At 48.5% G+C, this 25315-nt stretch overlaps 1 protein-coding gene across 23 annotated transcripts in view; it reads right to left on the bottom strand.

The window, feature by feature from the left end:
- The window catches only part of PAK3 (p21 (RAC1) activated kinase 3), a 252318-nt gene that overhangs the window by 108274 nt on the left and 118729 nt on the right, over positions 1-25315 (bottom strand). For 3 of the 23 annotated variants that reach the window (XM_053201563.1, XM_053201562.1, XM_053201564.1), the window contains one exon: positions 7332-7479. The exons of 3 other annotated variants lie outside the window; for them this stretch is intronic. The gene's annotated coding sequence lies outside the window, so the exon portion shown is untranslated. Of the gene's footprint in view, positions 1-7331; positions 7480-7767; positions 7866-8579; positions 8756-11721; positions 12636-12657; positions 12768-12892; positions 12959-13868; positions 14205-25315 lie in introns of those variants that run through there. 17 more of the 23 variants (XM_053201561.1, XM_053201574.1, XM_053201557.1 and 14 more) reach the window with 16 other exon arrangements.

The raw sequence follows: 25315 nt of genomic DNA, 5'->3' as shown, positions 1-25315 counted from the left end.
TATAAAACCACGTAAATTTTCACATCAAGAGAAACAGCCAAGTGGCACCCGAGGTCTGTGGATGTGCTTCAGAAGGTTTTAAGAAATCCCAGACTCTGGGGGCACCTGGGTGGCTCGGTCAGTTAAGTGTCTGACTCTTGGTTTCGGCTCAGGTCACGATCTCAGTCTCCTGAGTTCGAGCCCCACGTTCGGCTCTGCGCTGACAGTGCAGAGCCTGTTTAGGATTATCTGTCTCCCCCCTCTCTGCCCTTCCCCCGCTTGCATTCTCTCACTGTCTCAATCTCTCAGGAATAATAAGTAAACATTAAAAAACTATTAAAAAAAAAAAAAGAAATCCCAGACACTGAATATCCGGTGTTACTTGAGCAGAATGAACAAAACCACATGGCGTGCCTGGAGAAAGATTTTCCTTTTGGTGGTCAGTAGTGTCACTGTGGCCACACGTCACTCAGCCTTGCTGCAAAGGGTACTCTTATGAGGTCACATTTGTTGCACTCTTGCAACCATGTTGGACGTTGTACAGGATGCAAAGAAATACAATGTGATAGCAGAAAAAGAGTAACTAGTGTTCACATTTTTCCCCCATAAGGATTATGCTCAGTTCGAACAGCTCTAATTTGCTGACTGTAGCCCCCAGAGGCTTTGCCAAGGAAAGATGCAAATGGTCAGTGTGGACTGGTACCATCTCAGCCTAGTACTGCTGCTAACGAGCTTCATGACCTTGGATACATCCCTTGGGCCCTCTGAACCTACTTCCTCATGTACAAGAGGGGACTACCTCCACTAAGACGTTGTGAGAGTCAAATAACTCACATGTGGGAAATGTGTGGAAGCGACTCAAGATATTCTACCAACAGAAGAAGTTTACAGTTACTACCACAGACCTCATGAGCCATAAACCAAATCGCCAGCAATCATTGAGATCTTCTGCCCCAGGCACTCTGGTAAGAGTTACTCTTGTACAAGTTCACGTAACTTGCATAACCACATTAGGCATTCGTATTTCCATTTTGCAGAAGAAACTGACCTCCAGTCACCTGCTGAGGTTGTAGAGGGGAAAAGTAAGCCTACAATCCCCTGTCTGTGGGACTCCAAAGCCCACGCTCTGATTTACGCTTCCTCCATCACACAACGGTTTCACGTGGTATGACACGTTCTCAGTTACTCACAGCCTTTGCGTGGACATGAATGTTCCTAGGGCTTCACAGTGGACTGTGTCTTCACTGTGGGGTTTGAGACCAAAGCCTGGAAATGGGCAGACCCTCTACCCACAAAGCAGACATTTCAGCATTAGAATCAAGGGCAGAGTGATGTCTGCAGTTAGAGAGCAGACTTCCAGCTCCACCGGGATCAGGAGTCTCTCCTAGTCCTCTCTCTCAAGTTTCTATACCAGCAAATGAAGGGGACATCACTGAGGACTCCATGCTGTCAAGGGGAAAGTTGTAGGGCTCAAGGGGACATTGACATGAGCCAGAGACATTGCCGTGGCGGCCAGGTACGCATGTTCCGGAATGATAAAGGAATGGAGGCAACTCTCTATAGATTAATTCTATTTGTCACTCCTCTTCTCAAATGGGGATGAGCACTGACTCCTAGCTTGTGGTTAAGCAGACCTAGAAGGAAAGCAGGCAACAAGTCCCATGAAAATCAGGTCCTTGGCTGCAAAGAACCATGCTCTGTCTCTGTTCTCTCAGGGTTCTGTCCCTTTGATGGCACCTACCTCAAAGGGCTGTGGTGAGGATAATAAGATCATTTGTTGAGTACTTCCTGTAGGTCAGACATTGTGCTAAATATTTTCATATGTTATCTCATTTCACGCTCATAACAACTCAGTGAGGTAGAGGCTATTAGTGTCACTCCCATTTTACGGATGAGGAAACTGAGGCTTAAGAGGGCTAAGTAATTGACTCAAACAAGGTTCTGCAGCTAGGAGGTGGCCAAACTGGGATCCAAATGTTCGTCTGCTGACTTCAGAGCTGGGGCTCCCGATTCCTCTATCATAATGGATGAATGGGTCATTAACTGTTTTTAAAAGTATAAAATACATCAATGCAAAGGGGTGGGTCTATGCACTGAGCACTACTCAGTGCATTCAAGTGAATTCAGGCAAGTGCATTTTTTTCCTTCCTAAAATTCACCCAGTCCCGTAAAATTATGTAAATTGCTTCTGGGGACACTCAGCGTTATCGACAGAAACGATCAAATGTAAATTTGCCAGGCTACTTCTCTAAAGCCATCTCTTGGAGGAGGTGGCAGCTAAATTTTAACTAAGTACAAAATTTCTGTTAAGGTCTACAGTTCACTTTCCTTCCTCTACCTTAGGCACAGTGACAAAGGGCTCTGTCACACACAATCGTCCGGAAAGACGGCATATCTCTGTGCTAAGCAAGAGCTCTACGAGGAGGTTTGCTTTGGGAAATGACTTCCCTAAATCCTGACTGCTGTTCCCAACCACTCCTGGACCCCTCAAGGCCTTGGGAGCTTGAAGACCACTGGGTTACATGACAAAGATTCCTGCAATCCCATGTTTGAAGACTGTGGCCTGGTGATACCCTTGTCTGGTGACTTCATCTTTCGCACTGGAATGCAAGTACCGCAAGGGCAGAGTATGTTTCTTTCTTCCATCTGAATCTCCTTCTGGGTCTAGCACTATATAGAGTCCATAGCAAATTCTCAGTCTAAGCTGGTAATGCCATGAGAATTCTGGGATTGAGGAAGAGGGGCACTGGATCTGTTCTGACATGTTGGTGTCCACCTACTTCTTTCAGTTTCTTAATGAAGTTTCACAAGTAGCTGCTCTGGGCCTGGCATCATGCCAGGCATTGGGAATCCAAAATAAGTAAGATGATGTGGTCTCTGCTTCCCAAGAAAGTCTCAATCTAATCTCAGGTGTACAGGGTAGTATGTGGTATTCCAGAACGAAGGCTTCTTTCCCCATGGTGCCAGAATCCATATCGAATGGCAGCTTGGACACACTTTGCTCCGGAGAGATTTCAGCAGGGGAAGCCATGGACTCAGGAGGGTCCTACAAGGTGCCTCATGCTTCTAAATCTCTGGTTGGGAACTAGGGGTGGCACAGGACTCTGGCACCGGGCTCCTCATCTACTGGTTCACTCCTGGGAATTGTGCTTCTTTTTACCCTCTTGCAGGGAAATCTACAGTCTGTCTGGAGTGCAAGGAAGTTTCTTCAGCTTGCCTTTATCCACGCCTACTGAGAAATTTCCTCTGTTAACTTGTTAGTAACAGCTGTTGAAATTCCAATGGGGTCTATGTATGCACATGCACACTCAACAGAAATTTCTTTTATCATCCAGCTAACTCATTAACCTTTCCTTTCTCTTGCTTGAATACCATGTCCCAGGGTTGGCAGGGTAAAAGCAGACCTAGGCTACATGAGAGGTGCCTACTGTAATCAGCATGGACTTCTAGATCACAGGCATATAAAATCACAGACACATACTTTTGCCTAGGAAACCATTGGGCATGCATAAGGAAACACATTCTTTACCCTCCCCTCCCCTGGGGAGAGAAAGGAGTTCACACGTTAAGCCATAAATTTCCAGAAAATAAACCATGTAACCTCCCACCCTGTTTGGGTAGACTGGCTGAGCCTCTCTATTAGAGAGGATTTCTGTAAAAGAAAATTATGGCAAAAGGATATAAAATTTGATCTGTGGGTTTGAGCTTTTACTTTTTAATCCTAGATATCAATTCCACTCCTTTCTGCTCTAGAAAGATCTAGTCCCACTGGTACCCTGGCTCAGACCAACACTCTTCCTGTGGCCACAGGTTGCTGAAAAACCTTCCATAGCAGGGGAGAGGAGAACATTAGTGGTAAGTAGGAAAAAAAGTGACAACCGTGATCACGAGCTACCTGCAGTGGGGGGGTGTTACGGTGTGCGTGTGTCAGTGAGAAAGTGTGTGACAGTGGCCATATCAGTGTGGGGGCACGTCTAAGAGTTTGGGAATGGGTGGGAGTGTGGGGGAGGGCGGGGTCACTACACGCACACGTGAATCACAGACATGCATGAGTCGGATCATCTCAGTGAGGCAGTGCAGGTCAATGTCAGGGTGAGTCTGTCGGGGCCGACGGGCCCGTGTGAGAGTCCAAGGAAGAGTCCGTGACAGTTCAGGCGAGTACGATGAGCTAGAGTCACGTATTTAAGCATCGGTGACCGCACGGGAACGCAGGCCAGCGTGAGCAAGTGTGTCAACCTAAGGGTCGACGTCGCAGAGTGGATGTGAGCATGAGTGAGCGCGACTCTGCACGGCCATTCGTGGGGTCCGTAGCTGCCTGTGTGTGAGCGCATGAACGTACTTATGGGCACTGACAAGCGGCAGTATGAACCGTGTGGGCTGGCCTGGTGTGCGCCCGCGTAAGCGCAGGTCAATGACTGCATAGGACGCTCTCTGCATACTGGTGCGAATGCGTGCAGCAATGTAGGCGGTGGGACGGCACGATAGTACGGGAGTGAGAATGCGAGTGTGCAGCAAGTGGGACGGTGCCGCTGTGAATATGGGTAATGCAGAAATGGCAGTTAGAGGGTGAAAGGGTGTACATGTGAGCGTAGGGGAGTGTGAGTGTGTGCCTGTGTGCCGATGGTGACGTGCGGGAGTGTAGGATGTTGAGCGTATTGCCGTGAATGTGACAATATGTGAAAACGTGCAAACGGTGGCATATCAGCACGGGTGGGCCGTAAGTGTGACCGTGTGTTCACGCCAGCTTGCACGAGTACTGCATGTGAGTGGGCATATGGGGGTGTGCGTCCGTGCGGCTGCACGCGTGTGGCCGTGTTTGCACGCGAGGGCAGGGCGACACGCGTCGGCGAAAGTGGCTGAGTTTACCAAAACTGAGTGTGGGTGTCCACATTGGAGGCTGTATACCTGTGAGTTTGGAGTGGGCAACCGGGTCTCAGTGTGAAGGTGAGCGACTGAGCGTGAATGCGTGTCAAAAGGAGCGTGTTTCCACGTGCAAGTGTGATTCTGCGTGAATGTGTCAGAGAAGGGGAGGCTGGGCCGGTGCTGAGGAGGAGTCCAAAAGCACCTAATCCTGAGTGTAAGACTGTAAGGAGGCACAAAAGCGGAAACGGTGAGACCACCTTTACGGTATGAGCATGCATACGTGTGTGTGTGTCCCTGTGAGGAGCTGTGAGTTGTCCAAGTGTACTACTGTAAGGACGAAATAGTGACAGGGCGAATGCGTTAGAGTGCATAAAACTTGGATACGTATGGCTGTATGAGAAATGGGCAGGGGACAGTCAACGTAGGTCTGTGTATAGACCGTGTGTGAGTGTGGAGGAACTGGAAGGTTGAACGTGATCCTATCACCTGTGTGGACATGAGCGAGAAGGCGTGACTGTGAGCGTGCAAGAACGTAAGAAAACGTAAAGGTGTGGGTGGGTGAGAACGTGTGGCCGGGGTGTAGGGCAAGTGGGAGTGCGTCAGCATGAGAATGTTGAGTATATAAATGAGTGTGGTAGCAGGAGTGAGCCTGTGTGTAGTATGTTTGTAAATACGACTGCGAGTGAGGGTGAGGGGGTGGGAGTGATCATCCCCACGAACATGTCCAGTGTGAACAGTGTGAGTCAAGGAGGCATAAGGACTGTGTGAATGTCCAAGAGTACATCAGTATGCTTATATGAGAGAGAGAGAGAGAAAGAGAGAGCACTCAAGAGTACCAACATCATTTGGGTTGCTGAGACACTCTCGAGAAAGTGTCTTTCCTCCCAAAGCCACAGCACGTGTCCAGTTACAGACAAGTTACGTAGCCCCTTCTCAACCTCTGTCTCCTCCTTGTGGGTAGGACAATGATTCTAGTACCTACCTTGAGCTAGTATCACTTTTATAATCAGGAGCAAAAAGAGTAACTATGAGAAAAAAAAATACCTACCTTGCAGAATTACTGGGAGATCAAATGGTCTCATGCAAATAAAATGCCTAGCACAGGGCTCACAACAGTAGACGATAAATACAAATTATTATTGTAGCTGTCACAGAACACCCAGGAGAGACCCCGGGGGCTTGCTTCTTACTTTAGTGAGTTCTAGTTACCTTCTGTCGCTCCAGGTCTATAGAGGATCCCCTACCGCGGCATCTCTAGAAAGCTGAATACATCAGTATCGGCAAAAGGCTGTAATTTCACACCCTCCATTTCCCGGCCGAAACTCTGGAGCTTCCCCCTCATGAGAAGGCATCACAGAAACACCTGCCACTGGGCTGCACTTTGCCTTTGTCCTGTAGGCCCAGGGCAGGCAGGCTCAGTGGGAAAGAGACTGGCCCTGCATTTTCCCTGTTGGTTTTCTGTTTCATTTCTTTTTCTTGTTGGGGGATTTGTAGTTTCGTTGGTTTGGTTGCTTTTGACTTGGGCATGTTGAGAGACGGCTACGTAGCTGACAAGGAGACAGATACAAGGCCAGACAAAGAGAGGGACAGGTAGCTGGACGGCAGCATATGGCAACATAAGGCCAGATGGAACAGCTGACAGAGGAAGGCATAATGGCCGCCGGACAGGAAAAGGGTAGATGATCAGAGGCAGGCCAAGGAACCTGAAAGATGTGGAGAGGGTGAGCGGGGCCCCAGTCAAAAGTCTGACAGGGGAACCGTCAGTCGCACTTGGGAGAGAGACTAGAAGCCTGTGAAATCTAGTGCCCACACATAGTTTGTAGTCTAACCTACCTGCCAAGACGAATACTCCAGAAACCGTGCAAGAATTACTTAAGGCAGTAGAGAAGCAAGGGCCACACTACATACTACAGACTCAAGTGTCGTTGGAGAGCTGGGGCAGAAAGCGTTCCAATTGGCTGGGAAGGCAGAGGGAAGGTTCTGGAAAGTTTACGCCCGCCAGGCCCAGAAGCTGGGATAGATGGGGTTGGGGTACACTCTGACCAGGAAGGTAAAATCCAAGTTGTGGAGGAGAAATTACAGGAGCTGATTGGTCACTTAGTGGCATGTGGCTTAAATGCCACCTTGACATCAGGAAAGCAGGAAGAAAGGAAGCGGCAGCTTGATGGGAAGCGTGTCTGTGGTTCTGCTGAAGCTCTTCGGTGGAGTTTGAGCATTTGCAACGGACTTGGCAATGACTGCTAGGTTATTTCTCCTCCTCACCCTACAATGTAGGTCAAGGCTGTCATTCCTATCCACATTAGAGATGGGCGAACCAAGAAACCAAGGGCAGCCATAAGGGCCACAATCCCCCAGGAAGGAGGGGCTGTGCCCTGAGGCCTGGCTCTGAGGTGGGGTCAGGGTCTTTCATACTGGGAGCTCTGGTGGCAAGGTGGCATTTACCTGGACTTGGAGATCCCTAACTCCCTGCCCTGGAGTCCATTACTCACCTCTCACCGCCACTCCCGCAGGACCTCAGCACAGGTGGGCGCTGCCCATGAGAAGGGGCCGGGCTGCCTTCAGCTCCGACGGACTGGGTGCTGGGCACACCAGTTGCCACAAGATGCAAGGACTCAGCTGCTCTTTCTTGGGGGAAACCTGCCAAGAGAAGCATCGTGGGGGTGCAGGAACCTCTTTCTCCACCTGCTACGAGTCCCTCAGCCAACCCCCGCAAACGTCACACTCACACAACAATGGATTTCAGAAAACCCCTTGAGAAGGCAGAGAATCAGACAGGGGAGAAAGCATTAAAAAAAAAAAAAAAAAGGCACTGTTGTGTCAGAGTCCAGAAAGGGCACTGAAGTGCGAGCTTCAAGTTGAGACCTGCTGTCCTTTCACCACTCTGGATCTGCTTGCTAGCTCATGGAAAAGACCGGCCCTAGTCACCGTGGACGTGTGTCCTCGGGAGGAATAGATCAAACAGGACGGATGTGAAGTATCTGCATTTTCACAGGGGGTGGTATTGTCCGGAATACTATAGAAACCTGAGAGATGACGGCAAATGCAGGTTGGCTCTGAGGATACCTGAGCTTCCTGAGGACCCGGCAATGCTGATGCTGTCGATTTCACTTCCGTTGCTGTTTACGGAGGCCTATTTCATGCCTCAAGTCCAAGTCTCCACCTCTGCGTCCTTCCCTTCTCAGAGACCTCCTTCACTGCCTTGGGGGTGGGAAGCACTTGGAGGGTCCCTAGTCTGCTACCATCTCACAGCTGCTGAGGACCTCAGCCTCTGATCCTAACAGGGAGGTCTTCTGTGGTCTTTCTCAGATTTCTTAGGGTGACTATATACTGGGGTTTTCTTTTTGGTGACAGTTTACCCTATCTTTTCCACAGAGGTTTCCATATCCAACCATGGAGACAAGGTCTCCAACCCTTCTCTGTTCTGCCTTTTCCCACAATCACTCGAGCCTCTCAAGAAGAGACCAATATTCCCTCTGCAGTCCTTCCCGCCCTGCCCCCTCCTTCCCTCCACGGTGTCTGTCCTCACAGAAAAGCAGCACCTATATGTTACATCCCAACAAAGCCAGACCCAGGTAGCACACGTTCTATTAGAAGACACCGAACGCACAAGGTCCTAATCCAGAGACACGGATGGATGGATATGCAAAGGTAGAGACAGTAAAACTGAAGCCTCAGGGAGCCAAGAAAAGCCCCATGATTCCCAATTCCCCCTGGTGAATAAGAAGACGAAGCCATACCCTAGGTCTGCCACTTGCTCCTGGCGAGACTCCAGAGCACGTCTGTCCGTCTGTCCCCCAGCGGCCCCGGCATTCCCTGAGTGCTTCCCACTCGCACACTCCCAGCAGCATTTCCAGATCGCACCCACTGGGCTGCGAAGTGGTGTGCCCAAAATCCCTTGCTGCATGAGCTCAGCCTGCAAGGGGGGTGGGGTGAGGGGAGGTGAGTGCCGGCTGCCAAAGCCCCAGAAAGAGGCAGGACTGGAAGAGGGCTCAAGAAGTGTAGCCACAAAAAGTCTCCTGAGCACGGGGACGGCACCAAGCACCCACGGGGGTGGGGAGCAGCGCCAGAGGGCCAGGTGCGGGGCAGTGGATGCACCAGCCCAAACCGACCAAGCACCTCCGGGCTTCTGCGCAAGATCAAGAGCTGACCTCAGGCCTGCCTCCCCCTGGCTTTAGCCTCCGATGAACTGCAGGGCGGCCTACTTCGAATCCCCCAATTGCACAGCTGGAGCCAGTGCAGATGAGACTGGCAGGACGCAGCGCTCCACCTGGTGGCCACACTCCTCTGGCCTGTCTGCGGGGTGAATTTTGTTGGGGAGTGCAGGGATGTGGCCTGTGTGTGAGTGCATGCCGGCTCAAGTATATCTGTGCCGCTTCCTGCACTCACTGTATTTGGGTGCCCTGTGTGCCTGTACCCTGTCGTGTGTGCGCCGTGTCGTATCTATGCCATTTTGTGTGTGTCCAGTTTGTATCATGTTGGGTGTGCGTGCAGTCGCGTTTAGATCACGCGTACGTATGCGGTGTCGGTACTGTAGAGTGTATGTACCGTGGGGCTGCACTGTGTTGTGTGTGCACTGTATCTATTCCGTGCTGTGTGTGACATGCATCTGATCCACATCACGTACCATATACCATATTACATACATACATGTACCATATTCCGTATTATGTGTCCGTATCATGTTGCATGTTTACACGCCTTGTGTCTGCACCTGTGGCTTAGCCTCCTACCGGAGGATGGGCCAGGGATCAGTGTACCCACTTTGTGCCTACCAGCACCCCAGCTTTGCTGCATTCCAGTTTCCTGCCAGCCTCTCTGTCTGGGGACTAGGGCTGCCGCTTTGCTGGGGGGAGTGCGGGGCGGGGGGAGCTGTAGCCAACCGCCAACCCTTCTCTCTAGCACAGGGCCCTCCCATGGCAGGTGCCCGGCCCAGCACTAAAGATGGCGGGGAAGGAGTTCTGGAACCCTTTTCAGGCCCAGAGGGAGGAAACTAAGCACTAGGGAGATGGCTCTCTTGCTCAATTTCCAGCCCCATCCATACAGAAGGACCTGCAAGAAGCTGCAACTGCCTCAGTTTCTCCAGGCCATTTGGAAGGACTGGAGCCCTTCTCCACAGGGAGTTAACAGCTGCACAGGAGATCAGCACTGGACCAGGGGATGCATGGGGAACTCTGCCAGTCATGTCCCTGTTGAGGTCACTAGAGGGCGCGATTGTGTTGATGGTTAGGGGTAGGGTCTCTTGAGGATGCAGAATTCCAGAAAGTCCACCTGGCTCAGAGAGACATGAGGAAGAAGGAAGGAAAAGGATACACGTCCTAAGCAGGCCTTCCTTTCCTCTTATCCCAAGCCCTTCTGTTTGGAGGCTGAGTTACGGAGTTGAAGAAGATCTGCATAAGATCCCCAAAGAGCTTTTCAGGGCCTTGGTTACAAGGTTCCTAGCAGATTCTCCACTTGGACTTCTCTTCTCCCCTCTGTGTCCCATTCACATGAAATAAAAATAAAACCACACTGCTAAAAGAAATGAAATATGTATAGTGGTTGTGGGGTTTTTTTTGTATTATTTTCCCCCAAACTGGCGGGCATATCAAAAAGCGTGATTTGAAAGGATAAATGGTTTGGGGGGGGGGGGATGTTGTCCTAACGGGGACCTGCCTTCATGACCCAGAACAAATGGACCCGCTTCCTAAAATGTCACAACCATCTCAGAAACCACCAAGTCCAGTGCTGTCATTTGAAAGACAAGGCGAGTGAGGCTCAGAAGAGGGGCAGAAGCAGACCAGAACACTTGACTTCTCTGACTCCTCAGGTTTATTCATTCCATCCTGGATCCTGGTCCTCTAGTCTCTAAAAAAAAAAAAAAAAAAACACCTCCTTCTCCAAATCCAGCCTCCTCCCAGCTCATGGCAAAACCCTGGCCCCCGGCTCCACTGTGTGGGCTCCAAGACAGTCCTATTCCATCTCAATGGAAAGGCCCAGGCCTTTCTGTGACCACACCTTGGGAATGATCTCCATTCCCCACCACTAAACTGTTCATCTCTTTCCAGTGTTCAAGGTCCGCCTCCCCCATTTTGCTTCTCACCCGCACACACCCAGCTGTAGCTATGCCATTCTGCCCCTCGTTATGTCCCCAGGGTGCAGCACAGATTGCCCCAACCTGCACATAAGTGAGCAAACGTGCAAATCAGACATGGATCCATTGCACTGATTAACATTTCCAATTAAACTCTGGGTTAGCCTGGGTATATGAGTGACTGGAGCAATCACTGGGTTTGTAAGTGCAAATGTCTTCCAAAGGCGTGGGGCGCACCAGGAAGCGACACATTTCCGAAGGGAATGGAAACAGAATGCCAGGTCCGGGGGTTCCTTTGGTTCTCTGGTACCCCTAAATCAGATTTGAAGTGTATAGCTGTTACTTGCTCAGAAGGCTCCAGCTTCACACCAGAAATGGAGGGCTCTGGCCCTGCCAGCTGCTGCGTGCCCTTTCCTGCCCCCTGCTGGAGAAGCCGCATAGTGCCGAATTGGCAGGCTAGGCCACCCCAGGCCCTGCAGACGGAACCTCCTAGCCTCAGGCGGTGGGGTGGAATGGCAGGGGCCAGCAGGGCAGCTGGAGCTTAAGCTGCCCCCCCAGATGCCTCAACAACTGCACTTACCTTCAAGACCAGTGGCTTTCACCATCCCATGGGCCCCTGGAAGGAGGGCATTTTTTTTTTTTTTTTTTTAGCACAGGCAGGTACCCCCATGCCTGCAGCAGGGACCCCAGACCTGGCCCTGGCCCTCCCCATATAAAAACAGTCAACCTACCTGTGTCTCAGGCCAATTCAAATCTCCCCCAATCCCCTTTGGGACCCTGCTCCCCGCCCCCCCTTTCTTTCTCCTTACCCAGGAGGAAAGAGTCATTGTTGAGTCCACCGTTCATGGAGTTTCTTCTCCTTCCTATGACCAAAGCTACTAGCTCCTGAAGGCGGTTACACAGTTGGGAATGCTACCAATTCCCTAAATATCAAGAAATTGTGCCCCTAAGTATGGGCTGAGGCACCCGTCCAAATTTTCCCATCTCATCAGTGGGAAATCATGGCATTCAGGTTCCTGGTAAGACCACAGCTTCTTTCTTCTTGTATGTCCCTATGGCTTTGTTCCCACCTGCTCCATCTGATTTCTAGACCTGATTTTTTTTGGCCTTGACCACCCTCTATGACCTCATAGTAGCTTAAGTCACTGACCTCATAATAGCAGAGTCTCTGATGGGGACAGCACCTCCCCATCCCCCCCCCCAGTTATTCCTCATTTTCCTCACTTGCCGCATCTACTCCCCTCTCCCCAAAGACCTCAGCAGTTTGTTGTGTACACCCATTCTGCCTCCAACCAGAAAATCTGCAACCTGTGGTAACGGTCGGCTAGTCAGAACGCCCTTCGGGTGTTGTGGCCCCTTGCCTGCATCTGTATCACAAGTGAACCTCTTTTTTTCTATTTGGTCTCTCCCACAAGGCCCACCTGCCTGCCTGGAGGCTTGGAGGGTCTGCTCCTTGACATCTCAAAGTCCCTCTGGCCTTGACATTCTCAGCTGTCAGCTTCCACCCAGCATACATGCCGGTCTCTTCCCATTTTGCCTCTTTCATGGAGGAGGGAGGTATGACATTTGTATCCAGACACTGACGAAGGCTTACATGGCTCTCCCTCCAAGCCCTGGCCTATTAGTCATCCATTACCAGTTAAGCCCCTTTACCCAAAGATGCCCCTGGTTAGGGGCCTCAACTACCAAATCACAGACCTGCCCGATTATAATTTTGCAAATGGCCCAGTGAAAACCGCACTGACCTTTATACCTCGGTCATCCCAGAACAGGGCCACAGTGTTGTCACCAACGGGAATGGACCTCCTTCTGTTCCAACACCTCAGACAGCCATACAGTTGGCCTGGATTTGAGTCTGCAAAACCATGGGGGGAGCGAGACTAACATGGCTAAAGGCTTCCCAGCTGAAAGCCATTTAAAAAAATAAATAAATAACACTGCAACCGCCCCCTTCATGCTTCCCAAAGCCAAGCCACTCACCCTTCTCTCCTTTGCTTCTACAGACCACAGCCTAGAACCCTCAAGTCCAGAGTCTGGCACTGGATTCTGGAAGGTGGGACCAAAATATCAAGTGGGGGCCTCTGGCTCCCTCCCTGCGGGCACCGCCCTCCCACCCTGACCCTCCACCACCATCACCTAAGGAAGGAAAACCTGTGACAGCAAGTATCTAAAATGTTCAATCCGCCCCAAAGTGCGGCAGGCGTCTGGCCAGAGCCAGTTCACAAACTGACGGCAAGGCTCCCTGTGAGCTGAGGACGGGGTAGGAGGGCAGTGCCCCTAATGACCCCTAATGACCCCTGCCCCCCAGACAAAGACAAAGGCCAACTGAGGGACCCCAGCCTTTTTAGGGATAGTACTGCATCATTCCAATCTCCACATGAACAGAAATGAGTCCTCCTGTCATTACCCTCCCCCCGCCCCCACCAAAAAAAGGGGAGGAGGGTAAAAGAAAAATAAAAGAAAGGGCGCCTGTTTAAGAAAACCGTCACTTTTTCTGTTTGCTCAGGCTGGGCTGGTCCCCTTCTCCCGGACCTGCCCGGGGCCTCGGCCACACCTCCTCCCCTTGGTTGGGGGGTGGGGGGGGGGAGGGGGGCTGCCGTCGCTACTGGGGCTGGGGGAGGGGGCGGGAAGATGGTGTAAGACTAACAGGCTGACGTTGCTTTGGGGGCGGATTTGGCCTCCAGCGGCCCAGGCCCGTGTCAGCGAGTCCAGGGCTTGCCCCAGCCCAGGGGTCCAGGCCCTCCGAGAGTGGCCCTGACACACCCACTCGTCCGCGTTCGCCCAGCGCGATCCCGCGAACTGCGCGCTGGGTCTCGGGGCTCCGAGGGCGCCACGTAGGGGACCCGAGGCTGGGGCGCCGCGAGAGCAGGAGGGGACCCCGGGAAGGCAGAAAATCTGCCCGGCAGCGCCACACCCTCCCCCGACCGAGCCGGGCGCCGTGAGTCGCGGGATTTACCTGCCGCTGGTCCAGCCACCCTGTCCAGACCTCTCCTCTACCTCCGAGCGCTCGGGCTGGCGGGGCTGGGGGGCCGCAGCCGCAGCCGCAGCCCCGGGCCCGGCCCGCTACCCCCGGCTCTCCTCCCGGCCCCGCACACTTGCTCCGGGCCGGGAAAAGCTGCAGCCCCCCGCGCGAGCCCCCAGACGGTGCGCTGCCGACAGCTGCCCGCCCGCGGCAGAGCCCCGCTCGGCAACCGCTCCCTAGCTCTTGTCTGCTATGACGTCACCCGGGCTCTGCACCGCACGCGGGCCAATCAGAGGGTGAGCAGAAAACTAAAATCGCCCTGAGTGGGCTGCTGGGGACCAATCTTTTGTTTCCAGGCAGGAAGCGCCTGGGATGGGGGGGGGGGGGGACTGAAGGGGAGGGAACAGGAGAGGGAAAGGAAAAGGAGATGGAAACTTCTACACTGTCAGGGCTGTCTAGACAGAGGTGGGGCCGTCAGGAGAGAGGCGCACCTGTCAGTAGGGAAGGGGCGGAGGCATTTCGTGTGTCTTCCTCAACTGGCCGCCCTCTGTGAAGACTGGAATTTCAGGTAAATTTTCAGGGGAGGAAATCCGTCCAGCTACACGGGCTCTCTTTATTGGGGAAAATGGTTTGGGTTTGGGATACCACCTGTCCGGCCAACAGGTTACACTGGTGGAGTCTCTTGGATACAAAGTAGACTCGTGCAGATAGGGCAGTGGCATTCAGAGGTGACAATCCAGATAGGGAAACTATCTTTCTGCCCATGAAACACACATTTCAAAACAGGGAGCATGATACAAAACAAAAAAACTACTTCACGTTTATAGATATATAGATACATTTAATTTCATCAAACTGTGGCTCTCCCTATAACCTTTCATGGCCTCTCGTCTTTAAGAAAAAGTTCAAATTTTGGTCCGTGTGCGAAGCTTAAAATGTAACTCCAAAAATCATCTCTTGCTACTCCACAATCCATAACCTCCAGGATTTGGCTGGATTATATAAATTATGGTAAATCCCAGCAAGGAGACAGTAAGCTGTCATCAAAAATGACAAGGAATGCAAAATAGTAAGTACATTCGCATTATAATGATGTAAAATATACCCATAAAAATGATAAAAGAGAACGTAAAATTATCATAGGTTAAGTTAAAGTTTATGGGTGATTTTCCCTCTCCACTTTCAAACTTATTTTTGTAAAGATAAATATACCCTGGCAGACTTAAATGGTCAAAATGGGTTATGACCCTCCACAGTACACTTTTATCCAATTTTCTCAACATCTGCGAAGCATTTCTCCATAATGCTAACAAAACAAGGTTTATGATGGAAGGTGAACTAATATTTTTGCCAAGGTCCTTTTACGAAAAGTCACACAACAGGCCTCTAGACTCACAGAGGCAACATCTGGGGAAGTTGGGAGAATGGGCTACCTCTTTGGACTAATTCATTTTAAACTATGATGATGTTCAGGGGTGCCTGGGTGGCTCAGTGGGTTGGGCGTCTGACTTCGGCTCAGGTTATGATCTCACAACTCATCAGTTCAAGCCCCATGTGGGGCTCTGTGCTGACAGCTCAGAGCCTGGCACCTGCTTTGGATTCTGTGTGTGTGTGTCTCTCTCTGCCCTTCCTCTGTTCACACTCTGTCTCTTTCTCTCAAAAATAAATAAATATTTTTTAAAAATTAAAAGTTTCTGATGATGTTAGAAATTGAAAAAAAGAACAATGAGCCTTCTAATCTATGACAAGGCAGGAAAGAGGGTGGCAAAAAACTAAGTAAAATACATGCTCCAGATTTTTTTAAAGGCTAACTTTACATTTTACTTTTTATTTTCCTTAATTAAAAATATATTTATGCATACATGACAATTACATGAACACTGCAGAAAGTCCCAGAGATGGAATTTGTATCTAGATCTGTCTGCATCCAAGGCCCATGTTTTTTATTAAAAAAAAAAATGTTTATTTATTTATTTTGAGAGAGTGAGAGAGAGAGAACTCAAGCAGGAGCAGAGGAGGGGCAGAGAGGAGAGAGAGAATCCCAAGCAGACTCGATACTGTCAGCCCAGAGCCAGATGCAGGGCTCAAACTCACCAACCATGAGATAGGACCTGAGCCGAGATCAAGAGTTGGACGCTTAACCCACTGAGCCACCAAGGTGCTGGCCCCCCACCCCATGCTTTTTGTAATATGATATATAGTATTAATGGTTTCGTTAAAATACATATTTGCTTTGGAAAAAAAAGAGTATATTAGATTGGAGTTTTTAAAATATCAGGCATTTTTAAATAGCCTTTGTTTTCTTTTTGTTTTTTTTTTTGTTTGTTTGTTTGTTTATTTGGTTGGTTGGTTTTTTTGCTTGGTGGTTGTCTCCTAATGTAAAAACAGTCATCACCCTTATTCTCAAATCCCTGATTAATATGCTGAAATCACAGTGGTTCTGCTTTCAGTGATTTTACAGATATCTTTTTAATTAACTTTTGGGTTAAAGAAGGTAGCCCATCACATTGATTTTTTTGTTTTTGCATCATGGTAAGAGTAATCTAAAAATCACTGATCTAAATGAATGAGCATTTACTTAATATTACATCTGTGATTTGCAAAATGCACTTGTTTGGGTTATTTTAAACAATAAGAACGTTTTTATTTTTAAGAAATCGAAAGATAAAACCGGATTTTTTTTCTGGCTAATGATTTAACTTGTTCTTCTGGGCTATTGATTTAAATTGTAATTAAAAGGTATTTGATTTCACTCTAATCCTCCCATATACCTCAGCTATAACTCAGAGCTATTTATGCAGTCACGGCACACGGTTATTTAAGCATTTCATTTGTGTATTTCTTCTCTCACTGGTGATTATAGAAAGTAGCACGGGGCCAAAATCCTATTAGGTCCCTGACAAATTAAAGCATAGAGGTGTCATAGAAAGAGGACTGGACTCAGAAGCCAGGCCCAGCACGAAAGACTTCAGTCTTCCCCTGAAAGGGTAATAACCTATATTCTTCTTCATATCATAAAGCGGTCTTTACTACCAACGTGGTTTGCTCTCCAAGAATATAGGACAACTGCATGGGAACTTTCAGGAAAGGTGAAGATTTCATCTGTGTAATTTTTCCCACTCAACTCCCACCTTCCCCGGTTTCCTTCTCTGAGCCCATTGATTTAAGGATATAATAACAACGCTACTGTAATAACCACTTGGCATGTGAATCCTGCTTCTCAGGTTACAAACCGTTCTTGTATCTCCCGGTTTGATGCTCACAACAACCACAACAGCATACTGTGGCAATTATGATCCGCATTTCATAGATGAGCAAACGGATGGACACCCAGGGGTTTAAAGTAGCCTGTCCAATGCCTCACAGAGAAGGTCCTAGAAACCAGGTCTCCTACTGTCCCGCATTGTGTTCTTTCTACCACCCTACATGGCAACTTCAGTTGTATTTCTCCTGTGGCTCTCACCAACCCTTCCAGTCAAACCCTTCCAGTCAAATCCCAGATAAAAGGAACACTGCTCCTTCTCATATACCATGGATGGGAGGGTACATTGGCATAGCCTTTTTATTTAAAAGGGCAAGCTGGCAATGCCTAGGAAATTTAAAATGTCATGTGCCACTTGACCAAGCGATTTCAGCTCAAGGAATTTGATTATGGATACATTCACAAAAACATGCGAAGATATGTTCTAGTGTGTTCGTGGCTGAGTCTTAGGTAAGAAAGAGAACCTCTTATATATAAGGGGTAACCTAAATTTCCCTCAATAAGGTAACTGTTGAATAAGTCACGGGACAATGCATATTTTAGACTATTACACGCCAGCTAAAAAGAATCAAGTGGACTTTTAGGTATTGGAACAGAAACACATCTTGACATATTCTTGAGTGAAAAAAAGTTGCAGAATGGCATGTGTACTATTATTTTTTTTAAAAAGTGTCTGTGTGTGTGTGTGTTTAAGCTGGCATTATACACACCAAACTGCTAAGAGGGTAACTCTGGGAATTAAAATGGTAGAAAGGAAGACATGTGGCTATGTGAGCATGGTGGAGGTCATTAACTTTTTCTCGTTATACACTTCTGCGTTGTCTGTACATTTTTTATAATAAACATATAGGATGTGCACGTAGGAAACATTAAAAAGCGCAAATATACCTTCTTTGGGTGGAGACAAAAACAACACAAACAGAATGAACAGAGTGCTGTCCTGAAGGGGGTCTGAATGCTCTGTCCGTGGGTCGAGTGTGGCAATGGAGGCTACGGTGTGCCGGGCTGAGCTGAGCCATCCCTGGGCAGGCACAGAAGGGCAGAAGTGTACAACTCACTTGGGAAAAGCAGCCTGGATATCCTGGCTCCCTTCCCATCCCCTGCCTCGACTCTTACAGCCAGAAATCATTCCCACTGGTGGACTCTGGGTCTTTGTGGCTCTCAGTCTTCACAGCTTTTGTTAAAGCAGCTGCTCTTAAAAAAAAAAAAAAAAAAAAAAAGCAAAACAAAAACTCCCCCTCCTGCTCTGAATACAAAAGAACCCGACTGGGCAGCTAGTGCCCCAGGCGTTAGCTGAGAGCACTGTGCCCCCCCCTCCTTCACTGCAGTCAGACACTACTGTGCCCCTTCCTTCCTGCCTGCCACTCCCACTCAGTTCCGGTTGGAGGCAACATGGTGGGGAGCCTGCCTGACAAAGAGCAAGGAGCCTCAGAAATGCCAAGGGGCTCATCCTAGTTCCCTTAAAAACCAGAGGAGGAGGAGGAGGAGGAGGAGGAGGGGGACGCCTAGGTGGCTCAGTCGGTTAAGCGTCCGACTTCAGCTCGGGTCACGATCTCGCGGTTCGTGGGTTCGAGCCCCACATCAGGCTCTGCGCTGACAGCTCAGAGCCTGGAGCCTGCCTTGGATCCTCTGTGTCCCTCTCTCTGTGTCCCTCCCCTTCTCACACTCTGTGTGTGTGTCTCTCTCTCTCTCTCTCTCTCAAAAATAAATAAACTTTAAAAATATAAAAATAAACCAGGGGAGGAGGAAAGAGGAAAGCCCAGGGCTAGGAAATCACCATCCTCGTGGGGCTTCAGAGTTCTGGCCAAGGAATGAGGAGACCCAGATGCCCGTCTAGCTTCTGGTCAGGAAACCCTGAGCAAGACTCAAATTTCCCAGGGCTTTAGTTTTCTCTTCTGTGAAACTTGACCTGCTATCTCCCTGGACTCTTGTATGGATGCAAATGGCTAATGGAACAACAGTGGATTTAACAGATTTCAGAGCTACACACCTTAATAGACTTGATGAGTCTCCATTTACATATGCTCCCTGTATTGTGGGACCTGGGGAATGAAGGGGGGAGGGGGGGTGCGTCTCTCCCCACCTTCCTTCACTATAATTAGCACCGGTTAGGGACCTGCCCCGTAGAACCTACAAGCCTTCAGGAGCTTGCAGCCTCTGCCCTCCTCCCTCCCACCAGGGAGTTAGCAAAGGAAAAGCAGAAGACAATTAAACGCAGGTGGCCCTGGATGAATTAATATGAGAATTAGGAAGTTCCTCTCCTCTGACTTGGTTTTAATTAGCCCCAAGTCCACCATGGTCCCACATAACAAACCGCATTATTTAATTGAGCTGATGCTCTGTTTGATTTTGCTCCTAAGCGGATCACATTGTACATTCCTTCCCCACACTCTCACTGCACTGCCCGAACCTAAGTCAAACTGCACAGAGTAAAGTGAATTTGGAAAGTTGGTTTCATTGCTCTCCCCACTTTTCTAGGGGAAAAAAAGAGAGAGAGAGAGAGCAGGAGAAAGTGGAAGATAAAATCTAGGGGACAAAGAACCAAGCAGAGAAATAGAAAACCAAATATTAATTTTTTTTTGACTGGCTGGATTATGATGTCATGCTTTCCCGGCTCACCTGTGATTGGCTTCTCAGCGCAGCATCTGCTGAACACTAAAGGCTGATTATTTGCCAGAGATACAGACCTTTTACGGAAGCTTTGAATCATTGCTGGTTGTCGTGACAACCTGGGCAGTGTCTGTTCCTGATAACCACATAATGAGGTTGTCAGGAACAGAAGTGCCCCCATCCCCACACGCAACCATCTGAGGTGGTTAAGCAATGCAACATTTCTCTCGGGAGGTGGAAGGGGGAAAAAAAAATCACCAACAGGCATGATGGAGGTCCCCTTAGTTAATGCATGCCAGCCAAAGCCTGGAGAAAATCTCTTGCTTCAGGAGTTCCTTACCTACCATCCCCAGGTCCCATCTGAACTGTCGTATTGGCTCTAATGAAGAAAACCAAGGAACAGGTGGTGGAGGGATAAGGCATCTCTGCAACCCCCCAGCAGAGCCAAACAGAGGGAAGTGTGAGTGGAATGTGAAATCGATTAGGGCAAGGCACGTGACCTCTTTTCAAAGGATGCCATCATGACAGGGTCCAGGAGCCATGGGGGGCATGTGTCAAAGGTGGCAGGGCATGGCCATACCCGGTCATCAAAACCAGCCGTAAAGAGAGCTCGTGTGCTTTTCTGTGGGCTACATTCATTGCCCTGCTGGTAGACACCTCGCTCAACGTTATCTCGGGACTCCAGATATTCTGCGAGGGAATACCCATTACATGTTTGTGCTATGTTATTCATTGCTAAGACAGTTTTATTAGGACCTACTAAGCTCCAAACACACAGCTAGATGTGTACAGATGCTATCCAGAGAAACCAAACGTGGATCATCTGCTTAAGGAACTTGGAATCGGGTTGGGGAGAAAAGATACTTACCCAAGTAACTGTGACACAAAGCAGGTGTAGTAAGTACTACAAGAGGAGTCCAAAGTCCTTAATTTCAGAGAGAGGAAAGTCCCACCCAGACTGTCACATTCCAGCTTCAACTCATCTTTCCAGGTTGCTCTCCTACCAGTCCCCCCCTCCATTTACTCCAGCCATCAGCCCCATCAAACTATTGCTTCCGTGATTTACCTTGACTTTTGTACCTCTGTGCCTCTCCTGCTCTTCTCTTTGCCCGGTACGGCTTTCTCCCCTCCTTTCCCTACCTGGTGATTTTTCTTTTAATTCAAGTGTAATTAACATACAGTGTTATATTAGTTTCAGGTGTACAACGAAATGATTCAACAAGTCTATATGCTTATTGAAGCACTATTTACAATAGCCAAGATAAGTTATGGAAGCAGTCCAAGTGTCCATTCACAGACGATGGACACAGAAGACCTCGTAATATATATACAATGGAATATTACTCAGCCAGAATAAATGAGAGAAATCTTGCCATTTGCAGCAACATGGGTGGACCTAGAGGGTGTAATGTCAAGTTAAATATGTCAGCCAGAGAGAGGCAAATACCACAGAATTTCACTCATGTGTGGAACCTACCTAGTGATATCTAACACGTACTTCCAGACTCTACTCAAGTGGCATCTTGTGAATGCACAAACTGGTCCCAAAGGAATAACCCCTCAGGGATCTGCACCTGATAGACATGGGTATTGAATGATATCGCTACTGGGTGCTCTATTCACATTCAGTGGCTTTAAGTCCAGCAATATATAATGGGTAAAGTCAGACTACCTCTAAGAGTCTTATTTAGATAATCAACACAAACCTGTTCTCCCACTGAATGTCGTCTACAACTTTTATTTTTGAAATAGTTCAAGGCGCACAAGAAGCTGCAGAAATAGTACAGAGAATCCCTAGGCATTCTTCCCCAAGTTTCCCCCAATATTGTGATATACTGTATTAATCTTATTTTATGTAGCCACAGTACATTGTCGAAACCCTGGAAATTGTTGACAGTTGACATCGTTATACTACATTAACTGAAACACAGGCCTGGTCCAGGATCCGCCAGTTTGACATACAATCTCCCATTAAATGAATTGCCAACACAGCTGAAAAGGAGCAAAGCTATTAATAGTTGATCTGAGCACCAACTTTCTTCTCTCGTGTCTAGCCCTGCTACAAAGGGCCCAAACCTGAAAGAGTCAAAACTTGCCTGGGACTGAATGAGAGAAAATCAGCTTGGCCTGGGAACAAGCAGCCTTGCTATTAATCAGGCTGAGAGAGCAGACTGCTAAAGCCAGCTGCAAAGGTAGCAGAAAACACTGTTTCTCCCAAGATCATGCAACAGTTGTAAAACGCCATAACGACTCCTACCTCCTTTGAGCAACCACTGCTTTCTTCCCAGCCATGCCCTAGACCTTTGCTTTTTCATTTATTCCTGGGGGTACCCAACTGCAAGGCACCCCTGCCTCATGATAGTGCCCAACTCCTAGTCGATACTCCCTTCTCCCGACCCCACCTCAGGAACTGCAATCAATCCAGAACTTACCTCTGCTTCTTTCGATGCTCCTGAGAATCCTTCAGTGGGAACTCCGTTACAAAAGATGTTTCCTCCTCCCTCTTTTTCAATAGCGGCAATCCTATGGTTTCTCTGGAATGCACTCCCTGGATGCATCAGGTCAATAGATTTGACTCTGTTGGACTACAGTTTTGTCTCTGGTTATGTTTGGCTGACTAAGCTTTAACATAATTGACGACCAACCAATGGATATCTGGAAGGCCCCTTGAATCGTCTGGAGTTAGCCATGTTTCCTCGAATGTACGCAGAATCACACGTTGTGTCTAAAACTGGGATTTATGTAGCAGGTGTCTAGTAAATTCTCATTGAATGGATATAGGATTATCATATATCAGATTTGTTGGAATGGTGCCACGTATGGAGACAAAAGCCCAGAGAGACAGTACTGCATAAAAGTACTGTAACCTACAGACTCTGACATGATAGTGGTATTCAAATCCCAGATTTGCTATTTAACGGCTTTGAGAACTTGAGCAACTTAACCTCTCTGAACCTCAGTTTTATCATCCGGGAAATGGGGATCTAACAGCACCTCCTTCTCAGGGTAACTGCGAAGACAGAATGTGAGTTAAATGCATGTGAAGCAGGGAAGCATTAGGGCAGTGGCTCCCAATTTGCTGCCCTTGCAATCACCTTGTGACCTTTATAAAACGCTGGTGCCCTGCCCCCGCCCTCAGACACCCTGATTTAACGGCATGGCACGAATCTGAGTATCAGAGTTTTTAAAAATCTCCTCGGGCTCTAATCTTCCCAGATTGTAATGTGCGGCAAAATTTGGAATCACTGGATGAGGAATTTCATTACTTAAGGATTATCTTTTTCTCCTCAGGTTTGTGGCAAGTAGAATCGGGGGACTGAGGCTTCCCCCAGCTTTTTCCTGCAATCCCCACCCCGCGGGCCATCTGGCTTGTCCAACTTGTAAAAGAACATAGCCTCTTTCTTCCACGTGCATAGCAAAATGACGAAGACATGGGGTATTTGGATAACACTGCAGCTGTATTCGTCTCTCCTTTTTCCCCCTTTGCAAACATAACTCAGTCACACTTCAAATTAAGTGGTCTCAAGTGTGAATTTGAGAACAGTTAATATGTGCACGCAGGACGGGTTGACCATCACAGACGTGTTTAATAGATGCAGATCTCAATGTGCTTTTGTTCCATATCATTAAGCACCTGTGGAGCCTCATAATCAATCCTTATTTTGTTATGATCCAGGAACGCGTTGCATTCAATGTTCTCTGGTGTTCATTTGATCAGGTCATTTATGAGGATGGAACATTCGAAACAGGCTGCCCCTCTTTCCCTTTTTGAATCATCCTAGGGAATGCATCGCCTACTCAGTAAATAATAAATATGAATTCACTGATGAGTTTGAAAGTTAACTTCTAGTTAAAGAGAGGTTCAAACTATGGTCATGTTGATTTTTACGAGGAGTTCAACACCACCACTCCACCCCTGTGCCCCCCGCCCCCACCGGCTCCTTATTCATGCCAGCTGCTAATATGGAAAATTGAGCAGATGCTGACATGTGAGGGTCAAGTTTACTGCTAAAAAGGAAAGTGACAGCCTGCTAGGGGAGTGCGCAATTTTAAGCACTACTATAACTGCACTTTGCATTCAAATGACCAGTATGCTAACAACAGTCCTTATCTGTTTGTTCAAGGCCTTAAGAGTCTCAGTGGCTCAGAGCACAGGCCCCAGCCAGCAGTGTGACTGCAGGTTTTTGGAAATAATAACATGGCATTTCTTTAAACATATTTTCAAATTCAAGTTCCTTACAAATCAAGATCGGCCTTTCCCTGTTCAGGGAATTAGGGAGGCTTAACTGTGTTCACTCTGGTGCTGGCCCCCACAAACCCCTGCTAACAAAGGTTCTGACTCCTACTTGAGTACTGCCAGTTGAGGCACATTTCCATGGTAATTTGCTGGTTCTCCTTTGAAAGATGCGGTGGGGGGGGGCATCCCTGTAAATGGGAGGGAGGTGTCTTTTCCCAGTAATCTTGGGATCATCTTTGACCCTTTTTAATTATCACTACCCATGTAAGGCCAGAAAGAATGCTCATCCTGGCTTTTTTTTTAATGTAATTTAAGGCAAATGCCCCCTAATTCTGTTCTCAAGAGAGAGAGGTAGAAAAGGCATCATTCTCGCCACACTCCAGTTGAAAATTTCAGACATTTATCAAGGCAAAACACTGGGGGGTGAGGAGCTGAGAGCTGTATTTGCATTTCCCTGGTCCACAGGGGTGACGGTGGATGGTTCCTGTTCTGGATACGCCCCACAGCTTTCAAATTCCTTAGGTTTTTTAGTAAACGCTACATGATCTAAAATCTCCAAAACAGCAGCCTCGGGTAATACATTTATTTTGTTATATTCCATTTTTAAGCACCCGCCATACACTGACATCTGAGTGTTCTCTCTACAGTTTAAGACAATGAACCATGACACAATTACGAACTAATCTCAGTGTGTTCTTTCCTTTCCTGGGTTCCATTCTTCCTTTCAGAGACTTCTCCCAGCCACCCAGAGGCCCAGTGAGCTAAAGGTGCCACCTGTTTCCTTCCCGGGTCTGGGACGAAAGGAATCTAATTGACCTCTCAGTACAGCCGTAGCGAATTCATTTATTGCTCCTTCCAGGTATCTGTGCTTTAGAAGGACCCTTCTGGCACAGGCAGTGCTTGAATGAAAGGAATGAACTGCAGAGGCAGATAGGTACAAGCCACTGTAGGTTTGGGGGCACAGAAGGAGAGAGGGACTTTTGGTGGGGAAACGTTGCAAATCACACTGCTGAAGAGTCCTTCCCACACACAAGTTTGGTTCTGTGGCAGGCAACCACCAGGTTTCCCCGTCATCAGACAATAATCCGCTCCCTGATGTCAAAGGCGTTGCATTCATACATGTAAGCAAGGCTTTTAATCAACTCCAAGAAGCTTAAAACAAAAACAGGGCTGGGGCACCTGGGTGGCTCTGTCGGTTAAGCGTCTGACTCTTGATCTAGGCTCAGGTCATGATCTCGTGGTTTGTGAGTTCGAGCCCCACATCGGGCTCTGTGCTGACAGCACGGAGCCTGCTTGGGATTCTCTCCCTCTCTTTCCCTCTCTGCCCCTCCT

The sequence above is a fragment of the Acinonyx jubatus genome, chromosome X, assembly GCF_027475565.1.
Source record: "Acinonyx jubatus isolate Ajub_Pintada_27869175 chromosome X, VMU_Ajub_asm_v1.0, whole genome shotgun sequence".
Lineage (NCBI taxonomy): Eukaryota > Metazoa > Chordata > Mammalia > Carnivora > Felidae > Acinonyx > Acinonyx jubatus.
The sequence above is the reverse complement of the archived record's forward strand: the minus strand, read 5'-3'. Positions and strand labels throughout refer to the sequence as shown.